Source organism: Macaca thibetana, chromosome 2, assembly GCF_024542745.1.
Source record: "Macaca thibetana thibetana isolate TM-01 chromosome 2, ASM2454274v1, whole genome shotgun sequence".
In the NCBI taxonomy this organism is placed as follows: Eukaryota; Metazoa; Chordata; class Mammalia; order Primates; family Cercopithecidae; genus Macaca; species Macaca thibetana.
In genome coordinates this window covers 174,664,502-174,688,717 of record NC_065579.1, presented here as the reverse complement: position 1 = coordinate 174,688,717, position 24,216 = coordinate 174,664,502, and the positions used below count along the sequence as shown (strand labels likewise).

The 24,216-nt window shown below is 39.2% G+C and overlaps 1 protein-coding gene across 1 annotated transcript in view; it reads left to right on the top strand.

Annotated features, from left to right (window-relative positions):
• COL8A1 (collagen type VIII alpha 1 chain) overlaps window positions 1-24,216 on the top strand; it is a 148,505-nt gene that overhangs the window by 7,054 nt on the left and 117,235 nt on the right. The gene's annotated exons all lie outside the window — the stretch shown is intronic.

Sequence of the window (24,216 nt, the reverse complement as noted above, 5' to 3'; positions counted from 1 at the left end):
TGTTCCTTAAACATTTGACGACAGATCTACCCTGCCTGAGCACATCTCCTGGGATTGATATTCTACGGAACAGCTTAAGAATAGTTTAAGAATCACTTCCTGCAGCATTATTTCAAGATCACTCAGAACATGGTATTTTCAGTCTTGCTAGTTGTTAAGTAATACATACTGAATGTCACTATAAGATATGTAGAGAGATTTCTAAAACCCAGGTAAAAAAGGAACAAAAGAAGTAGATAATATGCCTTTGTTCTATGGCTCAATGCTTTATTACAATAATAGCAGGAATGTCAGAATTATTCAAGCCTGTCTCTCTCTCTCACTCTCTCTCTCTTTCTCTTTCTCTCTCTCTCATATCTTCAACCTCCACTTCTACCCAAAAAATCTTTAGAACACTGGATAAACTGAAGTTGTCTTTTCATTCCCGTCTCACTCTCTGAATACTGTGTAGAGAAAAGTGGCCAAGAATGAGCAATAAGTTCAATAAACGAGGAGCCTAGATAATTCTTTGAACTAGCTCATCAGTCTCTGAGCTGTTAATTCCCTGCTTTATCTTTACTATCATTAACTAACCAAGATCATTGGCCAAATATTTTCTTTGAGCATTTGCTTTCTCACCATCAATAGGGAGCTAATTTCTGTAGGAAGAACACACTGATATTCTGGTGTAATTTACTGCATGAGGAATTATTTAGTTTATCTGTGATACTCAGACCTCCCACTCCATACAATTTACTATTTCTCTTAGGACATTACTCTGGGAATTATCTTCCCACTTCACAAAGTTAGTGCCTGGAGGTCAGTATTCCATAAGTGGCACAGTTGAGCACCCTCTCCTTTAAGAAAATAAGTAGCTCATAGTCATCTAAAGGAGAAGGGAGAAATTCAAACACATCATTAGTGGTTATAATAAAAAAAGCTATTTGTTATTTAACAGGACCAGACATTGTGCTAGTCCCATTATCTATATTCCCCATGTCAACCCTACAAGGAGGATATTATTATTCCCAATTTAACAATGAGAAAAACTAAGCTTCCACTCCTTAAACAACTTGCCTAGGGCCACACAGCTAGGAAGAGGCAGAGCAGGTACTTCCATCCAGGTCACATGCCAAAGTCCACGGTCTTCCTGCCCGCCTGTGCTGCCTCTCATGATGTCTTGTCCTATCATAACAGGAAAAAAATAAAAATAAACTTCCTATGACAACGCCTCTGACTCATAAAGAAAGTGAGAAATTCTAGTGGCTCTGTTCCTAGACACTTCTAACTGGCTCTCTTTCTTGTTTTAATACAGTGATTTTAATTTCTTTTTCTTTTCTGTATTTTTTTTCTAAAAGCATGCTGTCATTTCAGAGCCAAAAAAGTAAGGACTGTGTAATTAGAAAAGCAAAAAACAAACAAACAAACAACAAAACAAAAAAACATCATTTCTCCCTGGGGTAATTTTTAAGAGCTAAAAGTTAGTCCATAAACTCTCCCCAAATGAAGACAAGTTGCTTGGCAAAAATCCAGTAAAAAGAGTGACAGTCTAGCATGTCATTCTTAAGGCAATAGACGTTTCCATGAATCTATGAGAAACACTAGAGCAAAGGCACCTCCACACATTAAATGAACTTGTATCTAGCTCCCCAGATTATTCTCTTTGGCACGACTTTTACCATAAACCATAGCCAGATGATGACAGTAAAGATGACTTAAATGTTTCCCCCAAGCCATAAGAGTCACCTAGGAAAATGTCTATGTTGTCTACACCTGCTGCTTAGCCTGCATGAAAGTGTATATAGAAATAAATATACCTCTGTTGTGGGGTGGAGGGAGCAGGGAGGGATAGCATTGGGAGATATGCCTGAGGTAAACAACGAGTTAATGGGTGCAGCACACCAACATGGCACATGTATACATATGTAACAAACCCGCACGTTGGGCACATGTACCCTAGAACTTAAAGTATAATAAAAATTGTTTTAAGAAAAGGAAAAAAAAAAAAGAAACAAATATACCTCAAGCCCTTCCTTTATCCTGTGCCAAAGACAAAAATGGAAACAAAGCCTAGCTTTTTCCCCATGCTCACATTCTGCTATGCTTTTTGGCTTTTGTTCTTGATCTTCCCTCTCTGCTTGTAGTATTTCTCACTTAATCTACTAGATTCATTTATACTCCTCTTCCAAGAGTCAGATTAAGTAAGTATCTTCCCCTCTGTGAGAACATGCCTGAAACCAGCCTGACCCAAGCTGCCTCATGGATCTCTGACAGACTCCCTAGAACTCTGTACAGGCCCTGCCACCATTGTCTCCATTCTATAATGGCATGGGTTTAATTTGGGTATCCATCTCCGTAAAGACTGTGAGCTCCCTGCAGGAAGATTTGTGTCTTATTTACCTCTGCACCCTCAGTGCTTGGCACATAATAAGGGCTTAATAAATGTGAAAAGAAAAGAAATAGGGATGGGGGAATAAAATGAGGTGATGGTGAATAAAGAAGATTTTAATTGTGCTATTCTCTGTCCCCATAAATTGTTCTAAGAAGGGACAATTTGGCCTAAGTTCATTCTTGAAGCCTTGATATAATTGGGGTATATCCAGATATGGTAGAAACTCCTTTCCATTCTGAAATATTCCTTGATGAAAATGAACATCTTAGAAAGAATAAAAGTTCTGAATAAAATTTAGAATATCCTGATTTCTTTAGGACTTCATGAAATGACCAACACTACCCCAGTCTTCCCTGTGGTTTTCTGAGAGAACCAAGAACTGAGCTTCCACATTCCACATCTCCCTTTCCTCCCCATCTCATAGCATAAATATGTGCTCTCTCTTGCTCACTCTCGCTCTCTCTCTCTCTCTCACACACACACACAGTGTTACTGGGCTTTGACTCAACTCTGCAGCTAACCATGCAGCATAAGATGAATGCCTAATGGTATTCTAATGTTAGTATTGGTGCTCCATATACCAGGTTACACAAAGAAAAATTATTTTCCATGTGACCATTGTCCCAGGATTGTTAGTACCCTGCTCAAAAGGATTTAATGGCATTATGAAATGTAGAACAAACACTTCAGCTTGACAGTCGAGTCTCACAACCTATCTCACCCCAAAGCTTCTTTTCACCTTCACCTCCCTGAAATCTATAAACAGGAATTCAACCTGATGGGCTACTACTCCCCCAAACATTCCTTTTTCCTTTCTTTACTGAAAATGTCCCCCATTCTCCTTTCAACCTGTCAGAAGAACCATAATTTCAAGATCCTATTAAAGCCTTCATCAGTATTATAACAAGCATTGATCCTTCCCTATTCTCGACTAGCAAGCAGTTACTCTAAATGTCAGTAATATGTCACCTATACACTGTATTGAAATAGTCAGGGCTGTCCAATAGAACTTTCTGCAATGAAGGAATCATTCTACTTTCTACAGCTGCGCTGTCCAATATGATAGCCACTAGCCACGTATGGCTACTAAGCACTTTTTATTTATTTATTTATTTATTTATTTATTTATTTATTTTGAGACAGTCTCACTCTATAGCCCAAGCTGGAATGCAGTGGCGTGATCTTGGCTCACTGTGACCTCCACCTCCCAGGTTCAAGCGATTCTCGTGCCTCAGCCTCCCAAGTAGCTGGGACTACAGGTGCGCACGCCACCACACCCAGCTAATTTTTGTATTTTAGTAGAGACAGGGTTTCACCATGTTGCCCAGGATGGTCTCAAACTCCTGAGCTCAGGTGATCTGCCCACCTTGGCCTCCCAAAGTGCTAGGACTACTAAGCACTGTAAATGTGGCTGGAACAACTGAGGTAGTGAATTTTTTAAATTTTACTTTAATCTCTTTAAATTTAAAATTAAATAACCACATGTGGCTAATGGATACTGTATTGGACAACAAACTATTTAACTTTTTATGTGCTATGGTTTAGGTCCCTTGGTGAGCATATAAACTACTGAAAAAATTGAATAAGATATGCTTTTTTCTATCCCCAGTGAATGCTATAACTGCAGTAGTGTTCATTAAATATCGTTTTCAATGCATTGCCTGACTACATGGTCTTTTGCCAACTGCTATGTTATTTTAAAGAAGACTTCTTCCCTGTATCTGTAATTTTAATAATATTGAACAAATGGTGTTTGCCTCCTTTTTTTCCTTTATTTTAATGGCTTAAAATCCCTCAGAATGACACCCTATCAATGCCTGGATTCTTTATCACTATACAAACAAAATGGGATGAGGAATGGTTTAAACTGAACCTCTGAAAAAGCTCCATTATTCATTACCATCTCATTTCTTTTCCCTTGGGGAAAAAGCATGGTTTAAATACCTGCTGAGACATACAATCGCTTCAGTCTTCAATATGACCATTTCTACAGAGACAGACTATCCCTGGGTATCTGAAACAAATTCAGCTCACAGATTTTTGCTTTTCTTTCCTCCTGAAACCTCACCACCTTTTAAAGAAAAGTAGTTCTTTATCATAGATTTTCCCAGAGCATTTTTGTCTCTATTTCTGTGTTCTGCAGTGGACAACCTGAAACACTGTGAAGAAGGCTAAGCTCTCCGCCAGCAGGTCAGGGGAGGTAGCATGTCTTGGAATTTGACAATGATGTGCCCCCGGCACTTACTGGCTTACCGACACAGCCCTTCAGGAATCATCGTGCCAACAGGCCAACCATGCAATAAAATCCTGTACCTGGCAAAGCCATGGGCAAAGTGATCAAACATTCTGGCTGCAGATTAGATTCTAAACTATTAATAAGCCTTCAGAAAATAAGCCAGAGTGAATCTCTAACAGCAATAGTTTACAGAGATGTTTAATGATTTCAGAGGTCGGCCACCCTACATGCTTTCCTTCTGACTCAGCACAGAGGAGGACAAGGGCAGGAGAGCCACTCCAGAAGCCAGGGCAATCAGCTGTATCTTTTCCATTCACAGCTAAGTTTATTTGGAATGACTGGAAAAACCTTCAATGAAAACTCTTTCTAAAATAATAAAAGACTTTATCCTGCTGTCATGAGCCAGACAACATCGAGAAATAATTATGGGTGTGTATTTTCCCCTGCCTTGTAAAATGTTTACAAATTGTATCATAAGAAAGCTCTAGAGTGAATGGTAAAGATAGCAATAACATTTAACTTGTAAATTTTTTATATCTAACCATAAAAGAATCACCATGTGTTTCAATCACATTTGAATACATATAAATAAAATTCTCATCTGCAGACATGAGCCAGTGACTAAAGGAAGAATCCATGACTCCTTTTCCACAGAAAAGTACACTGGAGATGTTTAAGCTTCTCGTATTTATGAAATAGAATTCATTGTCACCACATCAGCAAAGGAGTGTTAGCAAGGATCTTAATTTGGGAACTTTGAAACATGAAAATAATCTATAAATAATGATGATAATAACTTTTGTGGAGAAACTTACAGTTTACAACATTTATTTTATGTACATTCCTTCATTTGAATTTGGTAGGGAGGGGTTTTATCTACAATTTACACATAAGGCAGTAGAAGCTTACAAAGATTAAGTCAATTTCTTTTTATCGTTAATATAGTGAGTGTTAGGGCTGGAATATAAATGTGGATCATCCCATACCTGAAGTCCTCCCTCTTCTTTCTACTAATCTGGGCTGAATCTTAACAAAATCACATCCAGAAATGGTTTGGAGCATCCTGGTAGAAAACAGAGAAAGTGCGGCAAAAGAAAGCAGACTGACCTGCAAGGTTTGCTTAGGGAAACGTGATTGAGAATGTGCTTTTCAAGAAGAGAACCCAAACTCTCCTCAATAATATAGCAGCTAACATGTCTTGACGGGCTAGTCAGCAGGAATAGTTTTGTAGGTTATCTTCTCTATAGTTTATGATTTTAAAGGACACCCATTTTATACCTGTCTGTAAATTTTTAAATGATAGTTTTAAATCCCCCTTTTTATTTAATGCCCAAATGTGTGTCATTTATGTGGACAAAATAAAGTACCTTAAGTTATCTATGGGAAGCTACTACCGTGTCCTGAATAAAAAGCACTGAAGTTAGCATAAGAAGCCCTGAGATAAAGTCCCACTTTTACCACTGAACAATGCAGCCATCCTGGGCAAGATAGTAAGTCTTGCCAAGTCTTTGCCTCTCTGCTCTAAAATAAACTTACCTCTCAGGATGGATGTGAAAGTTAAATAAGATAACATATAAGAAAGTGTCTGCTACTCAGAAGGTGGTCAATACAAGTTTATTTAATACTAATGAAAACCAATTATTGAATGTTTACTTAAGTGCCAGCACAGCGGTCATTTAGGTGAGTAGCAGCTTCAAGTGTCGCTGTCTACATGTTGCAAATAAGGACACTAAGGATCTCTGTGCCTTGTCGCTCATTTAATGAACTCTTTACTTTGCCAGAGTCCTGCTATGCATTGGTCATGGTGGCAGTGTAAACTATTTATGGGTTGATTTATATTTTTGGTCTGTTTTTGATTTTGGTTTGGTTTGGGTGGGGGGTTGTTTTTTGTCTAATGATTTGTTTGCACTAAACGGCAAGAGTTCAATCTCCCCACCAGTTCCCCAGAAAGGAAATTTTCCTGGTTGCACAATGCCTGTCCAGTTCACGGCACCTCTCTCCCTTCACCATGTCAATGCACAGTATATATAGAGTCCACGTGTGGGTTGTGTGTGTGTGTGTGTGTTTGTGTGTGTGTGGTGGGCAGCTGTGGCATCATCAGGAAAAATCTGGCTGTTCTGAATGTCTCCTCTAAGATCTTACCTCATCCCATGAGTTTCTGGAGTTTTGTGCTGCTGTGCTCTACAACATTCTCCTTGAGGCTGCCAGCATCCCAGATGCATCCTGGCCCCTGCAATTTATGCACCGATAAATCTCCTTAAGCCCTGTGCATATTCCCTACAATGTTTAATGTCAGTGTACCAGAGTCCTTGTATTAGTCAGGGTTCTCTAGAGGGACAGAGCTAATGGGATAGATGTATTTATGAAAGGGAGTTTGTTAAGGTTACTGGCTCACACCATCACAAGGTGAAGTCCCACAATAGACTGTCTGCAAGCTGGGGAGCAAGGAAGCCAGTCCTAGTCCCAAAACCTCAAAAGTAGGAAGGCCGACAGCGCAGCCTTCAGTCTGTGGCCGAGGGCCTGAGAGCCCCTGGCAACCACTGGTATAAGCCCAGGACTCCAAACGCTGAAGAACTTGAAGTCCAATGTTTGAGAGCAGAAAGCATCCAGCACAGGAGAAAAATGAAGACCGGCAGACTCAACAAGTCTGCTCTTTCCACCTTCTTCTGCTTGCTTTATTCTAGCTGTGCTGGCAGTTGACTAGATGGTGCCCACCCAGATTGAGGGTGAGTCTGCCTTTCCCAGTCCAGTGACTCAAATGTTAACCTCCTTTGGCAACACCCTCACAGACACACCCAGGAACAATACTTTGCATCCTTCAATCCAATCAAGTTGACACTCAATATTAACTATCACAATTCTACCTTACATGATTTCGATTTTTCTGTCAGAAATGTTCTGACTTTTTTACCCCTGTGTCTTAATTACCAAGAAATCTCTCAGTCCAGGTTATCTTAAGAAAATGGCTCTAAGAAGCCCAAAGTGGCTGGGAACATTGGCTCACGCTTGTAATCCCAGTACTTGGGGAGATGAAGACAGGTAGATCACTTGAGCCCAGGAGTTTGAGACCAGCCCGGGGAACATGGCGAAACTCCATCTCTACAAAATATACAAAAACTAGCTGGGTGTGGTGGCACATGCCTATAGTCCCAGCCACTCAAGAGGCTGAGGTGGGAGGATCACTTGAGCCTGGGAGGTAGGGCCTGCAGTGAGCTGTAATTGTGCCACTGTACTCCAGCCTGGGCAACAGAGTAAGACCCTGTCTCAAAAAAAAAAAAAAAAAAAAAAGCATAATATGAGAATAAAGGAAATTACAAGCTATAGTGGAAGAGATTTTAGTTCATAAAAACAAAGGAAGAAGGACCATAAGAGGTTTTTTTTTAAGACTTTTCCTCTCAAGTTCTATTATCTGTTTTGTTTGGTTAGGACTTCCACGTCAATCTCATTTATTCATTCAATAGTTATTGAGACCCACCATGTGCCAAGCCCTGTGCTAGATGCCATCAAGGACTGTTTCTACTGCACCCATAGGATGCAGTTGAAAGGCAGAGAAACCAGTAAAAAGCCATTTGGAGAACCAATGCATGGGGAATGTGAAAACCCCTTTCTTCCTTTTACTATGGAAGAGAGGCCACTTTTTGTGCATTTCTCTGAGCCCTCCCTGGGGCAAGTGTCCTCTCACATCGTACCTATCGCTACCCAGCAGAAGGCTGTCACTCAAGGACTGTCAAGGACAATTAATTCAAGACCCATCCCATCCACTAGGTGCCAAAAAGCTAGCAAGTCAGCTACCTAATAGGTGTCTTTTGAGACATTCAACACACGTAGATTTAAAATATACAAAACAGGAAACTGTCTTTATATGGTAGTCTTTCAACTAAAATGGTTATAAGATCTTAAATTTGTTGCCATCAAGGTACTATACAATGAATACTGGTGGTCCCAGGGATGACCCTGAAATACTGTGAGGTCCTGAGGCCCTGCAGCAGAGAGAGGCACTCGGCATTCAATAAATGCTCATTGGGTAAATAGCATCTGAATCGCTAGAGAAAAACTAAATTATTGCAAGTTGAGTTTTAGAAGCAAAATACATTTAAAGTGATATTTCATGAATCTAAAATTCTAACTTTTGACAATTTCAACTTCATAGTACACAACTGAGGACAAAAAGTAAATCAAAAGTGCTCAGAGAATAAAAGACAATGGTCATTAAGGTTTGTATTCGTAAGCAGTCATGTGGAGTCTTCCGTTTGAGCCTATTTACTTTTACTTCATGAATAATGTTAACACACATGGTTCTCTGAGTTCTCAGAACATAACCGACTTGAAGCACCGACCTAGAAAAAGGAGAGGAGTTGCAACAAGTAAGTGCACTGACAGAAGGAAGAAAGAAAAGTATGGAGGCCTAACAAGAAAGTAAGAAAAAAAGAAGCTATACAAACACAAGAAATTAGAAAGCAAAATGGCATTCACTGTGGACACAAATAGTTGTACGGTTTTAGGACATCTTTAAAAGAATCACTGAATCACAGCTAACTACAAATTTATTGACATATTTGGTAGCATCTTTTAAAATGAAAAACATTATGTATTTTAAGTATATATCAAAACAAGCATATTTCGATCCTTAAAGGTATAAAATATTGGGAAAATTTTAATTATCCAAACTGTCTCATTTCCTAAAGATTGTGGAAAGTTGATATTATTCTAATGTGCATGTGTCTATGCAAACACATATGCATAAATACATATAAATTATATGAAATAGAATTCCTGTTAAGCTAGAAAATCTCATCTCCCTAACATACAGTAGAACAGATGATTAACTTTTTGGTTGTCAGCTTGACATGATCAAACTGGTTATCTAAAATCCCAAACCTGAAGTTTGTGCTTTCTTTTCACTGAGTGCAACCAAGACCAGGGAAGTTACTTCACTGGTCAGTAACTCAATTTATCTATTTGTATAATGAGGAGAAAAAAAAAAAAAAAGCTTGCCTCACACGGGTCTGTTGGACTTTGTTACTATTTCAAAACTTGAAACTGCTTAATATAAATCTCAATAATAGCTCAGTTTGGGGTTATTATTTTTTAAGCAAACACCCCTCAAGGAAAAGATGCAAAGGCAGTCAGTCTTTCCCTGCTTTTCTTTCCTTACAATCTTTCTTTTCCAAAGAACACAATAAAGAAACAAAGAGCCAAACACACTGACTCACGTCTTTTTCTAAGAGTGTTGTGGTCAATTTGCTCCTGCATAAAAAACTAGTAGTTAAGCTTTGAACTCTGGGTTTTGGAAGGCCAAGAGTGGAAAAATGTCTTTAGCAGAAAGAACAACAGCACATTCCAAATCTGTCCAGTGTTACGCATTTGTGAGAGAAGTCCACTTGGGCATGCCATCCCCATTGAAGTCCCTTTGTGTTGTCAGAACTGTCTTGACAAAGAAATGGCTGAACATTGCCTTTCAGTGGAATTTCGAGTTGGTTCTTCTGTACTTTTTTTTTTTATCAGACCTTCCTCATTCGAACCTTAAGATGGTTTCTCAGCTTGAACTTGCTTTTAGGACAAATAGGAAAATGGTATAGCTTTGTACCTAAAAAACTGACTTCATCCTTTTATGGGAGGAAAAGACTTATATGCTTCAGAAAGCCAAAGACGTACTGAGAATCTTCACTAAGGCATTTCCTACAGTAAAATTGATGATCACATCCCAAGCTTGATCAGATGTCATGCCTTTTGTTTTCTTAGATGTTGTCACAATCTAACATAGTCATGTGACTCTAGTGTGCTAAGGGCTTTCATGGGTGTTAACTCATTTATTAGACCTAGCATGCACCTGACTTCTTAATTATTTTACAGTTGTTTCTTGTTTTGATTTTAATTTTCAAAGACACTGACAGTCTGAAAAATAATACTATTAACACATTTCTAAATGACTAGTGTCATCTTTTAGCTGATAAGACTGAGTAGCTGGTATAGCCTGCATATCACCCAGTTGAAGAATTTATTTCAGTACTAAAATCTCATTACCTCAAATGCTCTCAGGAACGTCTCAAAAGCGTCTTTACTCTTTTCTCCTCAGGAGGATGAAACACCCTCAACTTAATGCATCTTAACTTCAGGCCATTCTGTCTTTTGCGCCTTCCCTCCTGATACAGTGGAGGAGCTATTTCTCTTCATTCATTTTCCCTCACCTCTTCTCTAAGTGCCCCTCATCCCACACCTCCTACCTTCTGGAGACTTCACTCTTAATTGTTTGCACCATCTGCCACACATAGTGTTCTTTCTCAGTACACACCGGATTGTGACTCACCCCAGTTTAAAACCTTTCAGAGGGCCAGGCGCAGTGGCTCACACTTGTAATCCCAGCACTTTGGGAGGCCAAGGCGGGCGGATCACGAGGTCAGGAGTTCGAGTGCAGCCTGACCAACATAGTGAAACCACGTCTCTACTAAAAATATAAAAATTAGACAGGTGTGATGGCGTGCTCCTGTAATCCCAGTTACTCAGGAGGCTGAGGCAGGAGAATCACTTGAACCCAGGAGGCAGAGGCTGCAGTGAGCCACGATCGCACCACTGCACCGCAGAGCGAGACTCTGTCTCAAAACAAACAAACAAACAAACAAACAAAAACCCACCTTTCAAAGATATTTCATAGCCTTCCACTGGAGTCCTGACATCATCTCAGGCCTTCATCATCTGGGCCTGCCCGTCTTCTCAATCCCATTCCTTGCTACACCATCTGCTGTCACCAGCCCCACCCTACACTATAGTCACAGCTCTCTTTGAAATTGTCAGACCTCTTAATTTTTAGGGCTTTTATTTACATTGTTTTGTTCTCTCTGCCCAGAACACCCTGCCTTCTCATCAGCTCTTAACTCCCCAAGCATTCCCAGAAGGCTCCTTTGACCTTCTGGCCTAGATAAAGTGGCCCTGCCCTGTGCTCTCACATTGCCAGCATCCCTCTGTGGCATCTAATACTCTCACTGTTTCTGTTTAACTAACTATCTCCACAGCTAGCCTGTAAACCCAGTTACAGCCTGATTTGAGTCTGCCTTACCAAGCAGTGTGTCCCCAGCACAGAGCCTGAAACCAAGGGCAGGTACTCAGTACTGTTAATGAAAGAATGAAGGAAGGATAACAAATGATATTCAGAGAAGCAGATATCAGAGACAAACTGGCAGATACAAAGGTCAACCAAGGGTCTAGGAAAAGTGAGTGGTCAAAAGTCTAATCAAAGTCAGAAAACAAGACGTCTTTAGCAACCAACAGTGCAAGGCAGGAAGAAAAGACCTAAGACAGGCCCTTGGCAATAATGGTAAACAAACTTGATAATCACAGCACTCAATCAGTCACTCTCATTCTGACTGTGGGCAGAGTTCCCCAGAGTGTTTTAAAGTGTGGTCCAAGGACTACCTGCGTCATGATTCCACATCCCCATTAGCTCTGCTGAATCAGTCTCATGGGTTGAGGCCAGAAATCTGCATTTCAAGCCAGCATTCTAGGTGATTCTTATGCATCCTAAGGTCTTCAGGCTGGAACTGGAGACAAAAGCAATAGCTGGTTGAACAGGTACAACAAGACCAGAAAGCAGATACCTTTCCCTGATGGTGGTTAGCTCAGCACTGTGAGCCCCCAGTTGCTCCACGTGCAGTATGTGACTCATGGATAAGGCCACACCCACCCTGATTCATCTATGATGAGCTACGCCTAGCTGGCTGGTGGTTGGACCTTAGAAGTTTCAACAAGGGTCGTGTGTACGTGGAGGAGCGGCGTTTTCACCGCACATTAGTCACAACTCCCACTTAACTTCTCACGGCTGCCTCCCCTTCCCTGTTTGGGGCATAGCCCAATATAATCCATCTGTGCATTCTCTCTGGGCAAATGAATATTTAATCAGCAGTGAATAAATATTCCCTTGTCTAGGACCTGGATAAAGTGCTAATAATAATAACTATCACATCATTCTAAGGGAATACGCCTCTGAAGAAAACAAAAATGTCCCCTTTAGCCCCACTGAGACTGGTTTTAAAGCCCTAATTTGTATTATTGTCAAAGAAAAATAAGTAGATATGGCTGGCTCACAAAAGCATCTAGAAAGTTTGATGGGAGAAAAAGAGGTTTACCTGAAATTAGCATTCCTTGTTTTGATCATGTGTTCCAAGCAGTCTCTTTTTTTCTTCTGGGTTTGATACATATTTTTGTCCTTTATGATCGTGTCCATAATCTGCCATGCTCACAATGAGTCCAGAATAAACACTTGATTTCTGTTTCTCTGCTATTATTTATACCTTATGGTTATCCTTTACCTTCCTCCCAAGACTCTGTTCTATTGCTGGCCATTTGATGTTAGCGCACTGCACCTTAAATTCCCGATGAACCAGAATATATGTGATTTGGGCAGGAAAAACAATACATATTGCTTTTCCCAGAGTAGTTGGAATCAAACCTTTTAGGTGTAATTGAAAACATATTTTTACAGGCAAATAGAGCCAATAAACTAGAAAAGCTGTGTGGAAGCACCAAGCCCAGTTTCTCTGGTTTTTAATAAACTGCAGTAGAGAACCTTAGGAACAGGAAGACATTTACATTCCAACCCGGAATCACGCAGGACAAGTGAGTGTGCTGCGTCACAAGTGCTCTGTACAGAAAGTTCCAGCAGGGAAAGAAGAGGAAATTCCTAAGGGCACTGTGGCTTTGCATAAGCTCTCCAAAGTCAGTGTAGGGACCTCATATGCCTTTATACAGGTGGTGTGATTGAAGGGGGAAAGCATGTCTTTTTCTTCATCTGGTCCCAAGATCTCAAAGCATGATTATCTTCCTATAACTATTATTTTTAAAATATAACCATAAAAGAAATATCCTCCTGAGACAGGTCCTTTTTCTCAATTGCAGTGACATAACTCCCACCAAATCAGTGGGACATCATCTCCCACCATTGTTGTTACTACATCCTTGCAGCCAGCCTAGCCTTTCCAGCCCCTAAAACCGGAAGTCTGTGGTGGTGCAATGGGGCTGGCAATGGGTAGAAGGATTCTGGGCTGAGACTGAATCCTTGGCATACACTGAATTGTTCTGGCATATGGGCTTCTCCTGTAATTTCTCTAGCTATGAATTGGGGTGGACTTATTTACTCATTTATAAAATGGCACCATTCATTAATCATTAAAGTAAATCACTTGAGGTATAAGAACTGATTAGAAAGCTTTTAATAGAAATAAAGTAAGAGCTTTTTACCCTACGGCTGGGGGCAGAACTAATTTCTGAATTATAGGTTTTTACTTTATGTACATGTTAAACTCCAGGGAACATGATTTGGCCCAAATTTGTTTGATAGCTAACCATAATGTAACAGGCTTTTACTGTTTGAAAAACAGAGTGGCATGTATAAAAACATCATTTTCAATGTCTATGTCAATTTTTAAAATACACCTCATGCAGTGCTGGCAAGGGAATGGAGATGGGGTAATGATCACATACTATTGGTAAGAGGCTAAATTGGTATGGCTCTTAGAGGGTGAATTAGTAATTCCACCCTAAGAAGCTATCCTTCTTACATGTAAGATAAATGTGCAAAGATGAATATGTATGTCTTAGGATATAAAAAAAAATAAAAATAATGGTGTTCATCAAAGATACAATCCACACAGCAACAAGACAGACAATAGAATGGGAGAAAATTCTTACAAAACATATATTTGATGAAGAGTTAATATCCAGAATATTTTTAAAAAACTCCTACAACTCAACAACAATGACAAAAAGAAACACAATTCAAAATGAACTAAAGACTTAAATAGATTATTTCTCCAAAGAAGATATACAAATTGTCAAAAAGCACATGAAAAGATGTTCAACATCACTAATCATTAGGGAAAATGTAAATCAAAGCTGCCATGAGATGCTACCTCACACCAACTAGGATGACTAGTAGCAAAACAAAAAACAAAAACCAGAAAATGACAATTGTTAGTGAGGATGTGGAGAAATTGAAACCTTGTGCACTGTTGATGAGAATATAAAATGGTACAGCTGCTATGAAAGACATTATGGCAGTTCCTTACAAAATTAAAAATAGAATTAGCATATTATCCATCAATTTCATTTTGGTTATATGCTCCAAAGAATTGAAAGCAAGGTCTCCAAGAGATATTTTTACAATCCATGTTCACGGCAGGGTTATTCACAGTAGCCAAAAGGTAGAAGCAACCCAAATATCCACTGATAGATGAATGGATAAACAAAATATGGCATATATATATTCTATTAAATATTATTCATCCAAAAAAAGGAAGAAAATTCTAACACATACTACAACATGGATGAACCTTGAGGACATTATGCTAAGTGAAATAGGCCAGTCACAAAATGGCAAATACTATATGATTCCATTTATATGAGATACCTAGAGTAGTCAAATTTACGGACAGAGAAAATAGAATGATGTGCCAGGGGATGGGGGAAGGAGGAAATGGGGAGTTATTTTTAAATGGGTATAGAGTTTTAATTTTGCCAGATGAAGAGTTCTGGAGCTTGGCTGCACAACTACATTAATGTATTTATCACCATTGAACTGTACACTTAAAAATGGTTAATATGGGCTGAGCATGCTGGCTTTTGCCTATAATCCCAGCACTCTGGGAGGCCGAGGCGGGAGGATCACTTGAGGTCAGGAGTGAGAGACCAGCCTGGCCAACATGGTGAAACCCCGCTCTCTACCAAAAATATTTTTTAAATTAGCCAGGCATGGTGGTGGGAGCCTATAATCCCAGCTACTGGGGAGGCTGAGGCAGGAGAATCACTTGAACTGAAGAGACAGAGGTTGCCCTGAGCCGAGATTATGTCACTGCACTCCAGCCTGGGTGACAGGGTAAGACTCTGTCTCAAAAACAAAACAAAACAAAACAAAAAGAATAATGTTAATTACAGTAATAGTGAAAGGAGAGAAAACATGCAAGTCCTTCAAATGAGAAAATAGTCATTGTATAGAATCCCATGCAGTCACTGAAAAGATGCTATATATATGCATGTATTAACTTGGAAGAATATATTTGATCTATCTTTTGACTTGAAAAGCAATTTTCCTAACAACGTACTTATAATGACTATCAGTTTGCTAGGGCTAGCATGACAAAATACAACAAACTGGGTGACTTGCAACCGTTCTGGAGGCCAGAAGTTCAAGACCAACAGGCCGGAAGGGTTAGGTTCTGTGGAGGGGTGGGAGGAAATATCTGTTCCATGCCTCTACTAGCTTCTGATGGTTTGCTGGCAATCTTTAGTGCTCTGTGGCTGGTAGATAATGCATCACCCCAATCTCTGCCTTCGTCTTCACATGGAGTTCTCCCTGTGTGCATATTTGTCTCTGTCCCCAAATGTCCCCTTTCTATAAGGAACCCAATCATATTGGAGTAGGGACTGCTTAAGGAAGAAGAACAATGGTATCTCTGACGGGATGCATTCTTTCGACTTTCTCAAAGGTGTCACGTTTTCACTCCCGGTAGATAACTCCACTCTGACAAATCCAGGTGTAAAAGGATTTCAGATATTTGATCACAAGTCCTGAGAATAATCACGAATGCTAATACAGAATGACTAAGTATTCCTCAACAGAGTCAGCACCTATCATAGCCCACTCCTTACTTAAAAAAAAATAATGTTTTTAAATTTTGTTTTATTGTTTTTTGAGAGATGAGGTCTCACTCTGTCACCCAGGCTAAAGTGCAGTGGTGCAGTCAGAGCTCACTGCAGCCTCAGACTCCAAGGCTCAAGCAGTACTCTCACCTCAGCCTCCCCAGCAGCTGAAACTACAGGGGCAGGTCACCAAGCCCGGTTCACTCCTCACTTTTACTAACCGTGTGCCGGAACAGGGCTCACTCCCTTTGCTGTTTGCTCTAAGGCCTCTCAAACTTCTCGTTTCCTGCTCTATGTTTTGCTAATGTTGGGCTTGCAACATTCAAGCAAATATCAGTTGTTTGGGGAATTTTTTTTTAAGGAACTCTAATTCAAGCGGTAGTGGCAGTGCTTTGTTTTGTCTTTTCGCTGCAGTAAGCTCTATAAATTTACCAAATTCCAATGCAAACTGATGTCTGACTCTTTGACTTTTAAATCATATTTTCCAGCAGTGCTTACTGTCATTTTCCCTCTTTAATCGATTTCTGAAATTATGAGAAATCCACACTAGAGGAAACAAACTGTGAAAGAAAGTAGTGAAGATGGTGAAATTTTTCCCATGGAGAAGAGAAATCTGGATCCTTATTGAAACCAGGTTTTGTTTTTTGGGGAGAATATTTTTAATCCTAAATTTTTGTAAAACTTCTCCACACATCTAAGAAAAATGATTAATGTAGGTTGTTTTTTTAACACATACCATCTTTGATTTAAACTACGAGTTCTATCAAACTATGTCCTGTCCCAATTCTATAAACTCCCCTACCACAGTTTCCTGCACACAATGGACACTCCCTCACAATTCATCGATTTGGGGATTGGGAAGGAGTTCCAACATAAAAGGCCTACCCCTAATTACCAAATACTCAGTGTGTATAACAGCAACGTTAGCATTGAGTCTATCCATGGGACCAAAGTAGAATTTCTAAGTACATTCTCCCATCATAGAAAGGATGTGGTTACACAGAATCCACTGTGCAACGATACAACTGTTTGTTGTTCAGTGTTGGTCTTTCCTCACTCGAATATAAGCTCTCAAGAGCAGGGACTTCGTTTTCTTTCCCTGCTTGCTGATTCCCCAAGGCCTGGAGCAATGCCAGGCACAACTTAGGCCCTCAACTACTATTTGTTGAATGAATTAATGCAACAAGATATTTTTCTCCAATCACAGCTTTCAGACTGGCTCTATTAAGCCATCTTTTGCTGTCCTTTAGTGACATCTTAGATAGATTCCATAACTTCGTGGTCACTTTCAGCAATTAAAGGTTCAATCTTGTTTAAAACTTCAACCTCAGATTCAGTGCAAATCTTTCTTCTCTCCCACCAACAGCTATATTTGTACCCTGCTCTTTTACTCCTCCTCCCAGCTCAGTGCTCTGTTGTGGATGCTGGGCATGTCCCAACTCTGACATCCCTCTTCCCACTTCCCTGTGTGGACACCTAGGTCCTCAAGGGTTTGGGGATGGGATGAGAGAGAAGAAATGCATGAGCTTTTTAAAAATTGTATTCAACCCGCTATCTTCAACCTGCTTTTTCCATTGACTGAAGCATCTTCATTGCGTAGTATCAACTGGCTGTCAAATATTTATGCATGGCCATCCAGCCCCAGTGCTGCTTCTCTCTGGGACATAAGTGGGAGTTCTTTGGAGAATGCTGGAGGGAATGAAGGGGAGGAGCGCGCCCCTCCACTGCATTTTTCCTTGAAGCAGACACTTAGCTTCCACCCTTCTTCGGATGCCAGGGTCTACCTGCAGCTTCTTGCTCTCTCCTGGAAATTTCAGTCCAGCTACCATCTCTAAAGTCCACTTGACTCCGAATAAACTCACACATCCTTGTCACATCCAAAAGTAGGGTATGAGCTTCTCCATGCTCCCTCATCCTCTTCTGTGTTGCCATTTCTCAGACTGGAAGTCCAAGGAGCAGGTGCCAGGCTCTCTCCTTCTTGCATGTATTCTCAACTCTCACAAGAGAGCTTCTTGGAGCTGCTTGCCTCTCTACTCCCAGCCTCTCACTTGGCTTGGGAAATAGAAAGCACTCACCATCTCCTCCCGCTCACAGAAAAGCTTCTACCATGACCGCTGACTTCTCTACAGGCAGATGGTTTTAGTCTCCAACTTTCCCCCATTTTAATGTCCTTTCTCAGATAACATGGAGGAGAGCGAAAGTGTTAGGTTTCTTTGCCATAGGGCTGGTTCTTCTGAGGTCTCTTAGTACATCTACCTTTGGGTGTGAGGAGCGATTGGTGAATGTTTTTAGACTTGAGCACCTTTCTGTTTTCAACTAGGACCATACACACCAATTTCAGTGCAACAGGAAACGTCCCATCAGCATCCAGTTACTTATGCCACATAAAATATTGCCTTATAGATTCACACCTCTCTCAGGGGTTAGCATAGTGCCTTGTTTTGGAAGCAGTGAGGGAGACAGTTAATAAATACTTGTTGAATTAATTTTTTTTTTTTTTTTTTTTTTTGAGACAGAGTTTCGCTCTTTTTGCCCAGGCTGGAGTGCAATGGCACAATCTCGGCTCACTGCAACCTCCACTTCCCAGACTCAAGCAATTCTCCTGCCTCAGCCTCCCAAGTAGCTGGGATTACAGGTGCCCACTGCCACGCTTAGCTAATTTTTTTTTTTTAAATAGAGATGGGTTTTCGCCATGTTGGCCAGGCTGGTCTCGAACTCCTGACCTCAAGTGATCTGCCTGCCTCGGCCTCCCAAAGTGCTGGGATTACAGGGGTGAGCCACTGCGCCCAGCCTGAATTAATTCTTGATAGAGCAGTTGGTGCCTGAGATGTTGATCAGAAATTCCAGGCTTCCATCTGAAATCTTCTGGAAGAAACTTGTAGGTGTCATGTCCTGAATCCTGATGAAATCTTGGAGACTTCAGACCACTGCATGAATATCTAAACCCCACTCTGAACCTTCACAAGGTTCTTGGCTGGATGGCTTTCCAGGTGCTCTAATCATCAAAAAATCCCCCATGTGAGGTAATAACAGGGGCAATATTTTAAAAATCAAATCCATACTTAGAAGGAAATTAAAAATGAAACTATTTGATAATGAGACAGTGTTTCATCTCTGCTTGCTGCAAGTCCCTTGAACTCCTTGAGCTTCAAAATGTCTCATTAGCTCCTGGCATCGAATGCCATCAGAATACCGAAGCAGAACATATGTTGCATAATCCTCCTTCTTGAGATTTGATTCATATCATGGGCCTTGTCACTGATTTGTCTTTCTGCCACACTCAGATACAGTGGGATAGTTGATATGGTTTTGCTTTCACATTCACAGTTTCACCAACTTTTTTGGATCCTCCTCAAACACATTAGACACATGTATCTGTAATATACATTCAGGGAACAAAAATTTAGACTAGTGTGGAAAGTTAAGGTGGTGGAGAGTGGATTAATCTAATTTTGTTGGTTTCCACTTTCTGTTGAAATTTTTCTCATATGCTTATACAACCCACTTCCCTCTCTGTCCTTCCTTTGTTCCCTCAGTATTAAGGGGTAATATCTACTTTTCTCAAAGAAATGCTATAGGAACTAAGTAGAAAAATATTTGTATAATGAACTTTCAAGTTTATGGAAGACATTCTCTTTGCTCCACTACAAGTTCTCAAACTAAATACATGACATTTGGCGAGCCTTAAACTCTAGTCTTTATTTTACTTTTCTATCAATGCAGGACCAGGATAATTTATTATCCATTTATTATTTATTCTGTAGCATGTTCTGTGGAGAGCATTTATTATATGTTATTATTTTATTTTGTATTAATTTTATGTGTGTGTGTGTGTATATATATATACATATGAAAAGAATCATAATCTGCATTTTGTACAGGAAGAAACAGATTCAGGAAGGCTTGCACGGCATGTGGTTTGGCTAGTCAATGACAGAACCTGAATCCAAACCCTCATTTATTTAGTTCCAAACCCTAGTTCTTAACTCCTGCAATTTCCTATCAGATGAGCTCTAAGCCTCCTAAACTGTTCCTTTGGGTTCCTTGTTTTGAGCCATGGAACTATTTTATTTTCTTGTAAGAGGCATCATTAAGCATTTTTGATTGCTAGTTCCATACATAATAAAAAATAGTATACCTTAATCTTCGCAGCACTTTTGTGTTGTGAGTGATGGAGAGAAAAGAAATATCAGGAAGATTTATCTTCTTTGGCCTTAGGACTCAAAAATACTCTACCTAAACAAGTGGGTTTTTTGTTGTTGTTGGGTATGTTAGAGATTCCCTCAGATACAAATTGTACAGTTTTCCTTAGAAGATCATCTATAGCTTACTATTAGGAGGAAGAATTTTTCTCTGTCTGATGTGGCTCTCTTCTATTCTAATGTATTGTCAGTACTTTAGAGTGAATTTGATCATTTTTTCCTATTCCTTTCCTAAGACAGGACATAATAGGACAGGATGCGCTTAAGGGAAGATACAGAAGTATTGTGTTGAGACAGCACGAAGAATGTTAATTCCTTCTTGTAATTAGTGTTTCAGTGGTTGTCTGTTTTCACAGATTAAAAATAGAAGAAATAAAATGTCCATAAATGGGCAGATAGGTAGCTCAAGTCTTACATTAAAGAAAAACAAGTGCACTTCCTCATCTACTCTTCTTTTAAATAACAAATGTTCAGTATCATCTCTGCCTAGGTTTTTATCTCCTTGGAGAAATAATGCATAAGAAATTAGCTCCAACTGATAAATACACTGATTTCATTAAAAAGTATCTAATAATCTTAAGAACTATTTTCTCCATATGTGCTGGACCAGAATGTGAAAAATGTCCATCAGTATTTGAGTTAATAATGATTTTCCTATCAGCTAAGCATTCAGTAAAAGGGAAGAAATATTTGAAATGATAACACAGCAAATTTTAAAAAAGTAGAAATGAGATTTTTTTTTAAACTTTGGCAATGCTATTATAAATAGCATTTTTAAAAACTGTCTGGCTAAAACAAAACAAATGTTTCCTGTCAGTGTGGAAAGAGAAATTCCTGACTAAAACTGTGTTATCAGGTTTTCAGTCCATTTAATTAGGAAAGCTGTTAAATGTCATGCTACATGTCATCAAATGCTCTTTTTAAAAATGATTTCAATTTTTAATAAGTTTATTCCAACTTTTGTGTTTTCATTATTTAATCCTTTGGGGATTTCTTTTAAGTAAAGTCATCATTTTTACAAGTCAAAAAATAAACTATTCTTGCCATAACTACTTTTTACACATCAGATTTAAAAATATACCAGACTTAAAAAGAACATAGAAACATATCAAAGATCAAGTCATCTACTAAAACATAATACCATTTCACATATATCATTAATATTTACTTTTAAGGAGAAAAACTGAGATATGGAAACTACTAGAGCTGAGGTGAGCTCTAATTAAGTGTAACTCTAATTTTTCACATAAAAAACCTGAGGCTCAGAACTTGAATGAAAAGAAGTTTATGAAGTTGGTGGCAGATGATTTCCTTTCTGCAAATCCAGTGAACTTACTTTACTACCATACTGTTCAGAAAACATTTAATAAGCAGCTGTATAGTAATATGCCAGGCACAGTATTAGTTTCTGTTGATGATGAATAAGACAGGGTGTCAGGTCTAAAGAAGTTAGAACCTAAGGGAGAGTAAAATAAACAAATTGACAAGCAAATTACTGCATAACACATTACTTACAAACTTAACAGCATAAAACAATACACATTTATTTTATCACAGCTTTAGCAGGTCAGGAGTTGGGCATAGCTTAACTGGATCCTCTGCTTCAGGGTCCCTCACAAGGCTGCAATCCAAGGTGTTACTGAAGCTGAGGTACCATCTGAAAGTTCAACTGGAGAAAGATTCACCTTCAAGCCCATATGGTTGTTGGTAGGATTCAGTTCTTTGTGGTCTGTGGGACTGAGGTCCTCAGTTTCTTCCTGGTTGTTGTCTGAAGGCCACCCTGGATTGCTTGCCACATGGGCCTCCCCAGTATGGCTGCTTTCTTCATCAAAGCATGCAAGTCAAAATGGCAACAGAGAGAATCTTCTAACAAGACGGAGGCTGGTGGCTCATACCTGAAATCCCAGCATTTTGGTAGGCTGAAGTAGGAGGATTACTTGAGGCCAGGAGTTTGAGATGAGCCTGGGCAATAAATGAGACCGAATACCTACCAAAAATTTAAAAATTAGCAAGTGTGGTGGACTGCACCTGTGGTCCCAGCTACTCAGGAGGCTGAGGTGGGAGGATTGCTTGAGCCCAAGAGGTCAAGGCTGCAGTGAGCTAAGACCATGACACTACACTCCAGTCTGAGCAACAGAGTAAGACCCCATCTCAAAACAAAACAAAAACAACAACAGTATATATATATATAGGCAGGGACAAAGGGACAGTTGGGGGATATGTTAGAATTTATCTGCCACACAATTTTATAGTAAAACATGATAAATGCTGTGAAAGATAAAAGCACAGGAGCAGTAGAAAGACAGGAGATACGCTCTAAACCAGACTGAGGAGGCTGTCATTTGAGTTGAATTTTAAAGAATGAAAACTCATCAGATCAGTGAAAAAAGGAAGGTCATTCCAGACAGGAGCAGAGTCTGTAAATGCATTGAGTCATTAAAAAGCACAGCATTGTTAATGTCTGTAGTTAAATTGGAATGGCATAATATCCATTAACTGAGATAATTGAGAAGAATTATGTTTGCTTAGAATCAGCAAATTTTAGGGTTGAAGACTATAAAGGGAGAAACCAAGGCTCAGAGCTAATAGGTCTGGCAAATGATATATCTTCCATAAATGATGAATAAATGAATTAATGAATGAATGAAATGCCTTTGTAGTACTAGAAATGGAATTCCACTTCCATATCCCACATAATAACCATTTAGGACAACCTCTAGCTCTTTAAGAAAGATAGGAGAGACAACGTTACAACTGCTAAAGAGATAGACAGAGGGAAGCTGTGTTACAACCAGAACCTGATGGAAAAGAAACAAAGTTTATATTTCAATTCTAATATCTAATTGCCATGGTGTGATCCCTGCTTTTTGAGGGGTGGGCTCAGAGGTGAGAAAGTGCTTTATAGACACACAGAGTAATGATGAAATTTTTACAACTAGTTCTCTCACTTCATTCCAGTGGAAAAAATGTTTTCCAGAGCCTTCTTGAGCTCCAAAATTCTGTACAATTTCTGACTCAAAAACATGTAATACATCACCTCCAGGACTCAAGGAAGAGATGGTTTATATATTCATAGATTCACATCTAATTCCACATTTTTGCCTTGGTGTGAAATATATACATATTCTTGTATTTAGCTGAAGAGTTTACTTTGCAATGAGGTAAAAACAAGGTAACATCAAACTGACACGAGCAGTAATCACTAAAAAGAAAAATATTTTTAAGTAAGAACCATTATGGGAAGTTTTTTAGCCAAAAATGAATTTGAGTAGTAACGGCCATATCTCTTTTTTCATCTCAAGTATGTTTGCATGAAATACATTGAATAGAACTGTACATTCATGATTCTTCCATTCATGTGAAGTCAGACCTAATAATAGTCAAATTTAGTCATCCTTTGCTAGGTTGATGAGTAAACACACTTGGAACCAGTTTTTTGGAGAGAAAGCTGGTGAGTCTTTGAGTCTGTAAAGATACTATTTTTCTTATTATTAATATTAGTTTTGATTGATAAGTCATAATTGTAAACATTTATGGGGTACAATGTGATTTTTTGATATATGTATACAACGTGCAATGATTAAATCAAAATAATTAACATACCCATCACTTCATTTAGTTGTCATTTTTTGTGGTGAGATATGTGAACTTTGCTCTCTTAGTTATTTTGAACTATACAACACATTGTTATTGAAAATAGTCACCCTGCTGTACAGTTACTCTCAAAACCTCTTCCTCCTGTCTGATATTTTGTGCCCTTTGATCAACAAGCACTCATT